The sequence below is a fragment of the Perca fluviatilis genome, chromosome 12 (genome assembly GCF_010015445.1).
Source record: "Perca fluviatilis chromosome 12, GENO_Pfluv_1.0, whole genome shotgun sequence".
NCBI classification, from domain to species: domain Eukaryota; kingdom Metazoa; phylum Chordata; class Actinopteri; order Perciformes; family Percidae; genus Perca; species Perca fluviatilis.
In genome coordinates this window covers 32,646,591-32,656,502 of record NC_053123.1, presented here as the reverse complement: position 1 = coordinate 32,656,502, position 9,912 = coordinate 32,646,591, and the positions used below count along the sequence as shown (strand labels likewise).

At 39.5% G+C, this 9,912-nt stretch overlaps 1 pseudogene; it reads right to left on the bottom strand.

Annotated features, from left to right (window-relative positions):
- Positions 1 to 7,896: 7,896 nt before the first annotated feature.
- LOC120570007 lies at positions 7,897 to 9,213 on the bottom strand (annotated as a pseudogene).
- Between the last annotated feature and the right edge of the window lie 699 nt (positions 9,214 to 9,912).

Here is a 9,912-nt window from a genome sequence, read left to right as displayed (position 1 = left end):
ACCACCCAAACCTGTTTTCTTACACAGAAATTGGCACTCTTATAATTTCTGTCCTATGTAATGTTTTGCTCAGTTGCTATGGCAACGTCAGTACGTTTTGGTGCACTCCGGCAGCACATCACCACTAACCCTAACCCTCTTAACCTGCTAAATCCTCCACTTTATTCACCAGTCTCTATTTGCTTCTGAGCTGCACCAAAGTCTTTGGTTCAGTAGGGTTTTAAGGCCCTGACACACCAACCCGATAATCGGCCATCGGACAGTCTGGCGAGGTCGGTGACTCAAGTCTGTTTGGTGTGTTCCGTGCCGGCAGTTAGACTCAATGACCAATCTGATTGGTGGAGTGCTAACCCAGAAATGGCGAGCGCAATGAGTGACGAACGCCTATCTAAATCTGACAAAAATCTTTTAAACTGACCTTTGTCGATCTGAAATGAAGATTCAGCAACTGCACAGCCTATGTGATGCGTTCGTCATTTCCGGTTTTAATTTTTTTGTATTACGTCTTGCGCACGCGCAGAACGTACGCTCAAGTCGGTGTCGTTTCGGTGTGTTCCAATGCACTTTTTGGACCTCAGGGAGCAGTGGTGGAATGTAACTATCGTTACTGTTCTTCAAAACTTTTCACGTATCTGTAATTTACTTAAGTACAATATATAGTGCATACTTTTGACTTTTAATTTTTGCGGCAAATATCTATACTTTCTACTCCACTACATTGCTACAACGTTCCGTTACATTTTCTGATCAGTTTTTCCCCCTGCCAAAACTTCTTCACGTGACCATCACGTTTGCAGTCCGCCGGGAAGCCTTCAGCAGCCGCAGTCCAGCTCCCGGTGCCGCTTGAGATATTACCAATATTACCAATTTGTTTTTTTTTATTATTAGAATATAGACATTAAGAGAATAAATCGTTATGCAAGTACTTTTGCTTTTAATACTTAAAAGTACATTTAAAATAAGGTACTTTTTACTTTTATTTATGTAGGGTTGTCATTGTTGTACTTCTACTTTTGCTAAAGTAAAAGAGAAGAGCTTTAAGTGTCTATCATAAAGCGCTATATAAATGTATGGGATTATTTTTTTTTTTATTTATATTAGGACAATGCACATTAATCAACATTTCTGTAAATGCGCCAGTGTTAGCCAGTCGGCTCATTTTCAACTGTAGTCCTAGTTGCATGCATGTCTTTATGGTGGGAAGAAACCGGAGCACCCGGAGGAAACCCACGCAAGCACAGGGAGAACATGCGAACTCCACACAGAAAGGCCTGGGACGACCTGGGATCGAACCCAGAACCTTCTTGCTGTGAGGCAGAAGTGCTAACCACTGAGCCACCGTGCTATTATTATTATTATTATTACTACTACTACTACTATAATTATTATTGTAAGAACTGTGAGAGTGAACAAAAACAGTAAAGGTTTGGGCCTTAAAACCAAATACCAGTGAGTTAAAAACTCTGTAGCGCTGAGAGGAGCTGCACAGTCGGGGGATAATTCTCTGTGGATTTGTGACTGGCAGCAACCCCTCTCACATTACACATGCTAATTGAATCCCTTTTTTAAATCTAAAAAATTCCACTTAATTAAATTATTGCATTCTCAGACACAACATCAACTGAAAAAACAGTCCTATTCAGTAATGATTACATCATATGTTAATGAGTTCATGCTGATGCTTGTTTGTCTTCACACCTCTGCTGGCAGTGACACCTCATTGGTCAAGATGTCATCACCTGACTAACCCATGCAGGTGTGAACAAACTTCCTGTCCAGAGGGGTTCAGCACACCGTCTTTAGGAGCCACTAATGGGCAGCAAAACATTGTTCATAGAGAGACTAATCAAATCTCACAGGACCTGTTGGGAACTGTTTGAGTGTCTGACGATGCCCACTATACACAACAAAGTAAATGGTCATTTAGCCCATCAAACACTGATCTATTGGGAGATGAGTTTTGGCACTTCAGTTTTAGCTCTGCTAATTAAGACACCAAAGCATACACACAAACGTTGCCTCATTTAACTTGCTGAAGACTTTGTTTTAATACAGTTTTTATTTTGAATACCATATGACTGTAAAGAGTGCCTAAAGTTAACTTTCTTGGCCACCAGCCACACAGGCTGGGATTAGTGTCCCATTTGAAAATAAACTGTGATTTTTTTTTACTTTACGGAGCTATGTTCCCTTCTGCATCACGTGTGAACAGAATGTATAAATGTAATGATCTAACACAAACCAAGATCTTTTTCTAAACATATCTAAGTAGTTTTGGTGCATTTACCTAACCACTCTGCGACTGTTTAAAACCGCGTCAGTTAGGGTTAGATATGAAGGCAGAAAATGCTCCTGTGGGTCATATTTCCTCTGTTTGTTCTGATGTCTACATTTGAAAATGTGACCGGCCAGATAAGCAGGAGAATGGTACGTTAATTTCCAGATATTGATGAACGACTCGTAGCCACATGCCATCACCGTCCAACGTCAACTACATTAATTCAAAACCCATCTAGGGCTATGTTTAGACGGAAACGATCTGAAGAGAAAACGCAAAAGTGGTGTTAAGTTATCACTTTTTATTCCACGTTTAGACAAGCTTCAGGACAAGTAATAAGTTCAAGAATGGGAACATATCAATTCCTTCAGTGATACCTGTGTTGCTTGTTAATAAAGTTAATAATATGGCCTAATTTGATCCTACAGTGCTTATTGAAAATAATAATGCAAAATGATGCATCTGCATTGAGGCCACTGCAAACCTATAACCCAAACATCATCAGCAGGAATATCACCAATTCTAGTTCCTTGTTTACTTCTGTTGAAAAGTGAACCTACATAGTTACGTCATCTTCTATCTCTCCCAAAATCCTCCCCCCCTCTCCACTCCTCTCACCCTAGCCTCACCCCTCTTTCCTCCCCACCTACGTCCCCCCTCTTTCCCACCCTATTTACCTCCCCCCCTTCTCCCCCTCCACCGGCAAGGTGACTCAGCTCCCAATCCAACACTAAACGTAACCCAAGACGACAGGTGAAAGTGGAAATTAACCCACTGTCGGCCTCCTCCACCCCCCCCCCCCTTCACTACCTAACACAACCCACATTGCACACAACAATGGAATAACCAATGTTGCTCTGCCTTGCAGTAACACCTCTCCATCTCTTTCACCTACAGAGTCCATTACATCCCACCAACAGCAGAGGGAGCCAGAGCTGTTAGCTGCGGGGCCCTGTGGGAGAAACCCAATCAGTGAGGTGGATATCAAAACGATGATGATAGAGGGACAAATGAAAAGTGAAAAGCTGATTCCACCCCAAACATCTGAGTTATCCACCGCTATCCCAAAGAGGGTCTCTGTGGCAGCGCCTGGCTCCCGTGGGCACCCGACACCACGCACCCACGCACATTCAAAAAATACAAGACTGGTCGCTGGAGGTGGGAAAGCGGACCCTTTTTCTTGGAGACTCCAACCTCTTACACATTCCATCTTTCACAGACCCACACATACAGGTCTGCTACAGCAGATGGTAAAAACTGGTTACACTACATTTCCTAACGCCACCATTTACATCCCTGTAATAAACTTCTCCAACAGGTTGAACAGACGGCAACAGGCCCTACTAACAACCCTCAATAACACAATAACCTTCAAATATACTTTTCTTGCAGAAATCAACCCATTTCTTTTCCAAACAGCCAAAGACAACATTCACTGGACAGCGGACACGGCCGAGCTGTTATTCAAGTACTGGAAACAGCAATTATGGTACAGTAATAAACGACTTCTCTGATCATTTAATTGTTACAACCGTCTTGTCTTCTGAATCCTCAGAAAAAAGGGGCTTCTGGAAGCTAAATTCTCAGTGCCTTAAGGATTCAGATTTATCAATAGAATTAAAACACGAAATTCATAAAATCTTACAATTAAAATGCTTAACTAAATCCTATGTTGAATTGTGGGAATTATTAAAACGAAGATTAAAAGATTTCTTCAGATATAAATGTAGAGAAATAAATAAGATTAAAAATGTGAAGTATAAAATACTTAACTTAAAGTAAGTAACTTAAAACAGATGAAGAAAAGATCAAATTCAGATGATGAAATCATGTCAGAATTAAAAACACAAATAGATAATTTTAATAACGAAATATTGTTTAACATTTATAAGCAAACAAATACAGATAATACAGGAAATTTAATACATACTCTTAAAGCTGGACAACGGCAAACTCAAAGTAAATTTATTAAATCCATAAAGAAACAGGATGGTGATGTAGTGTTTGATGAAAAGCAGAAAAGGCAAGTAATCAGAGAATTATGTATAGAAGCATATAAACATATAGAAATAGATAGTGGTTGTGTAAATATTTTATTAGATAAGCTTCCCTCATACAGCTCACTGAACTTTATGGAACTTGTGGGAAACATAAGAAAGGATGAAGTGACACAAGCAATCAAACAATTAAACGTTGGTAAAAGCCCCGGCCCTGATGGTCTGTCTACAGAGTTTTATCAGCTAAATATCGATGATGTAACAAATGTCCTCACAGAGATGTATAATGAAGGTGTAAACAGTGGCTGTATGGGGGAATCCTTTTATCAGGGTGTAATGTGTTTATTATATAAGAAAGGGGATGAAAACGACATAAATAGCTACAGACATCTGACCATAATGAATACTGATTATAAAATATTAGCTAAAGTAATTATGAATAGAGTAAATAACATATTAGATGAAATTATAGAAAAAGAACAAACGTGTGCCATTAAAGGCCGTTTTTGATGTGGGATAACCTTTGCATATTAAGAGAAATGATTAATAAACCTGATAAAAAAGACTTCTATATAATCGAGCTGGATCAAAAAAAGGCATTTGATTATATATCTAGAGACTATTTGTGGACTGTAATGAAGTCTTATGGCTTCCCAGAAAGTTTTATTCATTTGATCAGATGTCTGTATGTTAAATCTAGTGTGTGTATTAATGTAAATGGTATTTTAACAGAACCTTTTAATGTAGAGAGAGGGGTGAAACAGGGCTGCCCTCTTAGTGCTGCTCTATATGTCCTGGCCATCAGCCCCCTTATTAAAACCATAAACTCCGAGAGGCTTATATCTGGTACTCGGGTTGGCCTTGCGCCCAAAATCACTGCCATGGCCTATGCAGATGACGTCACTGTTGTTATTAAAAATCAGATGGAGATGGATGTGTTAACTAATCACCTAAACTTATATGAACTGGCTTCAGGAGCTAAATTAAATCAGGATAAGACAGAGGGAGTTTGGATCGGACTTGAAAGTAACAAACGTGATATCGACATAAAAGTAAAGGATGAAATTAAAATCTTGGGCCTGACAATTTGTAATCAAGACTGTAGTGAAAAAAACTGGGAAAATAAACTCTGTGAAGTTAAAGAAGAAGTTAAAAAATGGGAAAATAAAAACACCAATTATAAATCAAGAGTCAACATTGTTAAAACCTTCATCTTATCCAAACTCCTGTTTTTAGCTAATATCTTTCCTCCTTCTCATAAAATGATAATGAAATTAAATAAACAGTGTGTAAATTTGGTCTGGGGTACAACCAGGGAAGTAACAAAAAGAGAAATCATGTATAAAAGTAAAGAATATGGTGGGCTAGGGGCAGTAGATATGAGAATTAAATTGTACATAGCCTTTATTAAAAACATGTCAGCAGCCATCTCTAGGAATGCTCTCTGGACAGGAGATCGCTCCAAGTGGAGGAAACGGAGAGGGAGAGCCAGACAAGGTCCAGAGTATTACCTGATCTACGGAGATTTTATTCATGAATATGTAAATCTTAATATTGACTGGAATGGCCTCCCAAGTAAAATGATTTTTAAAAAAATTAATGATTATAAATATGGTGGATACATTAATTAAAAAAATTTAACACAACTAGAAGGAACTCTTTTCCTGAAATTTTTAAAAAATAAGAACCTCTCGGAGAGATCTTGTGATATGAGATGGCTGATGTCAGTGAATAGACTTGCGGTTAGAGCCGTAGTTTCATGGAGCTGTTATGTAAAAACGAAAAAGTGTCCCATGATTAATTGTGACGAAGACGAGACCCAACAGCATCTTTTGATGGATTGCTATAGGGCAAAAGAAGTCTGGGACAAATTAAAAGTGTATGGTGTTAATTTTGTAATTTCATATAAATCTGTCATGTATTGTATTGTTGTTGAGACTCTATCAGAAAAACAAAAAGAACTTTTACAAATAATCATATGTATTGTATGCATCAAGCTATGGAAAACAAGATGCTGTATGGTTATTCAACAAACAGTCATAAATAGTGACGATGTGTGCAAACAAGTGCTAGCTGAACTCAGGAGAAGAAAAGCTCTGGACAAAAAACAGCTCCTTCCATGGGACACTTTTAACCTGTGAACTACAGCACTTTATAAAAACTCTATATGCACTTTATAAAATCGCTCTATGCACTTTATAAAAAAATAAAAAAATAAAAAAAAAACTCCATGCACTTTATAAATATCTCTATGCACTTTATGAGAGGCTCTATGTGTTACGGTCCGGCACTGTTGTTCCTGTCCCCGTTTGTTTTCCTTTTCCCTTTTTCCCTGTGTGTGTTGTCTGTGTCTGTCTCCTCCTGCTGTGCAGCCCAGTCAGAGGATCTAGGTCAGGGGGCGTGGCCATTACCTCCAGCTGCAGCTCATTGCCACCAATCAACCAGCAGTTATCTACCCGGGCTGGCCACCTCTCCAGCGCCAGTTCGTTCCTACACCACCTGTGGTAACTTGGCTCCGTACTGCGATCTCAGTTCAGTTGTTACCCTCTCAACATTGTAGTTGTCTCTGCCACGTTTGTAACCTGTCTCTCCTTCTATCAGATCCCGTCTGTTCCCGCTGCCTGCCTGCCTGCCACTTCCACGCCGCAACCTGCTCATCTGTTGTCTGATATCCTCGTCATCCAGCTCTCAGTGCTACTAGCTCTCCACCCCACTCAGCTCCTATTCCGGTCTGAAGCTGCTCCACCCTGAACTGTTTTCTCTCTGCCAAAACACGCAGAATAAACAACATCGTTAATCACCCTCTGTGTCCGTGTTTGTTTTATTAGTTATATTCTTGTAATTTTTGTATGGTATATATTGTCAGGTAGCCTACTGTATGTTTAAATGTATAAATTGTAATTTTGTAAAAACTTAATAAAGCTCTTTAAAAAAGAAAAGAAAAGAAACAGCAATTAAACTAATAACAGGGACCAACTGTCAGAATACATCCCCCATTCATTCACATAGAACCAATCTCTCTACTGTTCTCTCCCTCACACCCACACAGCTGGAGATCCTGGAAAAAGGCCTCACTTTCATCCCTACACCCAAACCTCTTCGGGGGTTAATTTCCACGTGCAGAGGGGGTCCCACCTAATATGTTTTTACGGATTTTTTAATAAATATTTTAAAAATTGCCTTGGTTGTCCTTTATATATTTATATATACATTTTATATATTTACTTTAATATTTTAATATTAATTTTATTGTTTCTTTCTCTATTATATTAAATGATGATTATATTATTATAATCATCATTCATTAAGAGTATCTGGTTCTGTCTCTGACGCTGATCAATACATGTCTGAATTTAAAGCTTGCATTAAACTGGGTGATTACCTAGAAACAGTATATGGTGCTTATGACTCATTCTTTAAATGCAGCAGCATCAGAGAGACAAAATACACAACAAGTTAAAGCTGAAGCACAGTTCTTTCAATTGTTGATCATACACAATTTAGACTTAAAGATGGGTAATCATGTCTTCACTTTCTGTATTTGATGTTTCACTCACTGAACAACAGGCACATTAATTTAATTCTTAGACCGAGTCTGATCTCAGTCCCTCCACCGCCTCTCTACAGCATGTTGGTCTCAGAGGAGCCAGGCTGCAGTATCTGAAGAGTTACAATGAGTTTAACTGCTTTTCTAAACCAGGGGTACAAGAAGGCATAGATCACAGGGTTTAGACAAGAGTTAGACAAATACAGAATGTATGAAAAGTTATTAATTAAAGCTATAATCCAGTTGTAAGCCATGAATTTTATGGTGTATAACGGGCATACACATATTAGAAAAACAACTACAAGAACACCAAGATTCCTGGCTGCTTTCAGCTCTGATTTCTTTGCCTTTGGAGTCACTGAATGCTGGAGTGTGACAGCTGTAATGTGAGAGCGCATGGCACGAGCCTGAGACACAGCCACGACAAATACTCTCAGATACAGAGCTATGATGACAGTAACTGGAACAGCAAAGTTAACAAAAAGATCAAAAAGCAGTAAGAAGTATTCATTGAACACAATACACTCTCCGTAGCAGAATTTATACCACGCTGGTTCAGACTGAAAATCCATTAAAAAGAGAAGGCTGTAGGTAACAGAACAGAGCCAACACACACAAACACAGAATTTAACTCTTCTTGCAGTGACTTTAGTGGTGTAGTGCAGAGGGTCACCACATAACGGTCAACTGATATGAGAACTATGTCACCTATTGAGGCTGAGGGAATGATGATGGCAAGAAGATCAAACGTAGAACACACAAAGTCACCAAGAAACCAGCAGGATGTTCTGCTGAGAACTTCTAGAGGCATCAGCACGAGGCCCACTAGAAGGTCTGAGACAGCCAGAGAGAGGAGGAGGATGTTGGTGGGTGTGTGGAGCTGCCTGGAGGGAAAGAGAAAAGCACCATTAAACCAACAAGAGTGACAAAACAAGTATTCAAAATGAAAATGAGTTTGAACATTTTCCATTCCACCACATCAGTAGTAACCATATGTTTAAGTGTAGACAGTTAAAATGACTTGGTTGAGGTCACGGTGGACAGAAACAATGCTTAATATTGTTAAGAGAGTGGACATGAACAACAGTCTCTGGCATTAAAGTCAGACATTTGGAGCAACATTATTCAGAACTAGCTCAAAGACAATTCTTCTAAATATACAGCAGCTGATCACATTTTTAAGTTACAAATCCTGTAGAGAGAAGCTGAGAAGTTAGTATCTGCCTGAAGTGGGAGATAGAGATGATGATGAGCAGGTTGAGAGCCACAGTGATCAGAGAGATGGAGTACAACATAATGGTAACTGTTTGGGGCCAAGGAGGCGAGGGCTTCCTGCAGGAGGTGTTTGGGAACTGTGGAAAGCAGAGCTCGGCTCTGTCCTCAACCTCCATCTGCAGAGATCTGCAGATAGCTGCAGCTCTGGCAGCTTTCTGAACAAACCTGAGTCATGTAACTGAATTATCTCTCTCACATTCTCTTCACCCCCTCCTCTCTCTCAGTCCCTGTTTGACTCTGATGCTCCTCCTCCCTCGCTCTGCACATCCCACCACCATCATCGCTCTCACTGGCTTTAACCCTTCTTCTCACACTGTCTCCCTATCAATCTCTCTTTTGTCATTTTCTACACTTGTTTCATTTACTTTGTCCTAATATTGTCCTACAGATAACTTTTCAAATCCAATTGAAACCGTGGTCTTGGATTTCTAGCTCTATCTCCACAGCACTGTGGCGTAAGGTCCACAGATGCATTCTGGGATAGGAGAAAAAAAACACTCTGGGTGTTTTGCATTTCTTTAACCCATTCACAATTCTGCAAAATAGTCTCGGGAGGGGAATTGTTTTGGTGACACATTTGCACCTGGCAAATGAAAACGCCACATACCATATTAAATGACATTAACTCAGACAAAACAGTAACGTGAGCTATTTAAATTGGCTGGATACATGGTTAAACATAATTTCCTCTTACCAGAGTATCGCCCTGTGTACTTTTTCCATATAAATCCCAACATTAGGCCCGGAAAGCTCTATTGGATGACTCAAATCAGCCAGTTAAAGATCAGCAATGTTTCCTCTCTAGTGTTTAACAG